Here is a 3,655-nt window from a genome sequence, read left to right as displayed (position 1 = left end):
AACAACAACTAGCTGCTCTTGCAGAGGACCTGGGTTCAGTTCCCAGCACCCCATGGCAGCTCACAACCATCTGTAACTCCAGTTCCAGGAGATCCAATGCCCTCTTCTGGGTTCTAAGGGCATTGCATGTACAGGTACACTTATATGTATAAAGGTAAAACACTCATACACATTGAAAAAAAGCCAGGAGTGATGCCACATGCTTATAATCCCAGTGCCAGGGTACTCCCCTAGGGCTCTATAGCCACAGTCTCAAAAACCAAGGCAGGGGCTGAGGATGTAATGGGTAAAATGCAGCCTAGCATGCATGAAGCCCTGGGTTTAGCTCTCAGCATTGCATAAAGAGGCATAGTGGCACATGCCTGTCATCTTTGCACTTGGGGGTGGAGGCAGTAAAATCAAAATGTCAGTCATCCTCTGCTACATAGTGAATTTGAGACCAGCTGAGCTATATGAGATCTCATATCAAAAAAACAAAATGTTGTGGCTAGAGAGATGCTCAGGACTTAAGCGCATTGACTGCTCTTGCAGAGGACCTGGGTTTGGTTCCCAGGACCTGCATGATGGCTAACAACCATCCCTAATTCCAGTTCTAGAGGACCAATGCCCTCTTCTGGACTCCACAGGCATTGCATGCACATGGTACATATATACAAGCAAAACACTCATATACATAAAATAAAAACCAAGCAAGCCAAAGCACAACATCACCATTTTGCCTTTTATCAGCTTTCTGTTCACTCAATATTGTCAGTTTCTCAATAGTGTGGGGGACCCTTTCCTGACCCTGAGGAATATTACTGTGGCCCACAGAGATGAAAACACCCTCCCTCACGAAGCTGACCTTCTGGTGGATGTCAGAATATCAACAAAATAAATAAGCATTCTATAAAGTATACTGGATCATGACTTCTGATAAGAGTCAAATAAACCAGGAAATGGGAAAGATGTGGGAGGGTGTGATGCTGAAGTGTAGATCAGGACAGGACTTGCTGAGGGGTGATGTTTGAGTGGTGCTGGAAGGAAAGAGCAGAGTTGATGTGTTTCTACGCGAATATCAAGAACAAGAATGAAGAGGAAGGGGAGACAGCAAGTTCAAAGGCCCTGGGGCAAACTATGACTTTACAGCCATGTCCCCAGTGCTTGGATGGATACCTGGCACAAATAAGTGCTCAATAAAGTGTGAATGATGTGAGTGGATGAAGCCCCAGCTGTGGGTTTCAGAAACAGCTTGTTCAGGGCCTCAAACTATGACAGCCCCTGGGCTACTCTTCACCTGGTATTTACATGCTTATAAGAAGCCTCCCCTCAGGGCTGGAGAGATGGCTCAGTGGTTAAGAGCACTCACTGGCTGCTCAGAGTTCAGTTCCCAGCACCCACACGGGGGCTAAGGATCGATCATCCTAACTCCAGTTCCAGAGGATCTGACGCTTCTTCTCCCTGCTGTTAGAAGTAAGAGTCCATTTTAAATCCCACTGCATTCGGGCTCTGTGATGTGTGCCTATACACATGCCAGCCACTCAGGAGAGTAAAGCAGAATTGGTTGAACACAGAAGTTCACAGCCAGCTAGGCAATGCAGTAAAAGCCCACTGTTACTTTTAAACAATTATTATATTTATTTTAGGTGCATGAGTGTATAGTCTGCACAAATGTAAGTGCACCCATGTCATGCAACACTGGCAGAGATCAGAAGAGGGTGTCAGTGCCCTGGAACTGGAGTTATGGACAGCTGCTAGTCACCATGTGGGTTCTAGGAGTCAAACCCAGGTCCTCTGCAAGAGAAGTCAGTACTGTTAACCTCTGAGCCATCTCTCCAGCCCCGAAAAACTTTCTTTTTTAAATATGTTTGAGTGTCTTGCCTGCATGCATGCAAGTGTCCCACATGCACGCACTATCCTTGGAGGCCAGAAGAGGGTGTCAGATTCCCTGGGACCGAAGTTACTAATAGCTCTTGACCTTGTGAGTGCTGAGAAGCAAAACCAGGTCCTCTGCAAGAACAGCTGGGGTCTTAAAACCCTGAGCCATCTCTCCAGCCCCTGAGGCCCAACTCTTTAACTAAAAAAATAAAAACAAAAAAAAGGCAACCAAAGCAGTGGCGCACGCCTTCAATCCCAGAGCCAGGCTGATCTCAGCGACATCGAGGTCAGCCTGGTCTACACAAGTGAGTTCCAAGCCAGCTGGGGCTACAGAGATCCTGTCAAAAAAAAAAAAAAGAGCTGACTGGAAGTTGGGTATCCTACCCACTCCCCCACGCCAATCCGTGAGCCCACATGTCCCACCCGGATTGTAAATGGAGACCACCCCCCAAGAAAGACTCTGAGGCTGAAGCAGGAAGCAGGCAGAAGGAGGAAAAGTCAGTCTTGCACAGTAACTGCGGGAAAAGGTTTCAAAGCTGGTCAATGGCAGGACCTGGGAATGCCTGCTTCAAAGCTATCCAGCTCAAAGTGGCCCTGAAAAAACTCCCACTGTGAGGGAAAGACGAGGGACAGGTGGCTTCAGCAGCCTTCAGCATTGGGGCACACTGAGAACGCAAAAGCAGCCAGAGCCTCAGGGAAGGCAGCCAAGGAACGGGTCCCAAGAGGCCCTGGGGGAACGGCAGACCACCTATCTGAGGCCAGAGACGGTTTCCAGTTGTCCCCCAAATGGGGGTTCTAGAGATGTCCCCATGTGAGACAGAGCTGGCTGCCCCTCTGGAATGGCCTGGTCATTGGAGAGGTTGGCATGAGAAGTGGGGGGGGGGCTGCAAAATGTTGATGGAGTGCCTGCCTGCTGTATGCATGAACCCTAACATGTCATTTCCAAGTTCAAGAGGAAGTTCAGGAGAGAGACAGTTCTACCTGGCTCCCGTTGTGTCCCCAGCTGAACCCAGCACAGAGCAAATGTTTGTGGTTGAAACTCGCCTTTGCTCCCCCCCGCGCCCCCACTCTTCTCCCACCCCAGCTCCTGACAAAGGCTGTTATTACCCCATGTCTAAGGATCTGTAAACCTAAAATCAGACATCAAGGCCAAGGCCCAAGCTCCCTGGGGGTCATGTCTGGAATTCTGAGGTCGGGGTCAGGCCTTTGGACACTCCCACAATTGGGCACCTAGAAGCCCAGGAGAAAGCTGGTTGGGCTCCACTGTACCTGTTACATATCAAGTCTTCATAGATTTCGCCCTGGGGCCCAAGGGTGATCCCGGGCTTCCCTGGCTGGCCTCAATTTCCTCATCTGCAAAATGGGATCAGCTGGACCCACTTGCCAGGATTTAAAGCACTAAACCCAGAGGGCAGTGCCAAGGCAAATCAAAGCCCTCAGAGGGGGGCTTGGTGAGGGTGGGGACCCAACTGGGATTTATTCATTCACCCCGGGCACCGTGCCTGGCACACGGGGAGGCGCCCAATAAATGCCTGTGTGAGCAAGGACCAGCCCTCAATAAATAACAGCTGTTGTTGACACTGCTGATGGAGGCAAGGCAGTGGGCTCGCCCCTCTCCCATCCTCCTCCTGCCCCCAACTCAACTGTCTTCCCCTTCTTTCCATTCAACTTCTCCTCCTCCCCAATCTTCTTTCTCCTTCCTGCTACCCCCCACCGTCCATTCCATTCTGTCTCCTCTCCCATCCCCCTACCGTATGCTTCCTCCCCTCCCCCACCCTCCATTTCAGTCACCCCACCC

Source organism: Nannospalax galili, unplaced genomic scaffold, assembly GCF_000622305.1.
Source record: "Nannospalax galili isolate Female #2095 unplaced genomic scaffold, S.galili_v1.0 scaffold262, whole genome shotgun sequence".
Taxonomy (NCBI): domain Eukaryota; kingdom Metazoa; phylum Chordata; class Mammalia; order Rodentia; family Spalacidae; genus Nannospalax; species Nannospalax galili.
Note: the sequence above shows the minus strand (reverse complement) of the source record.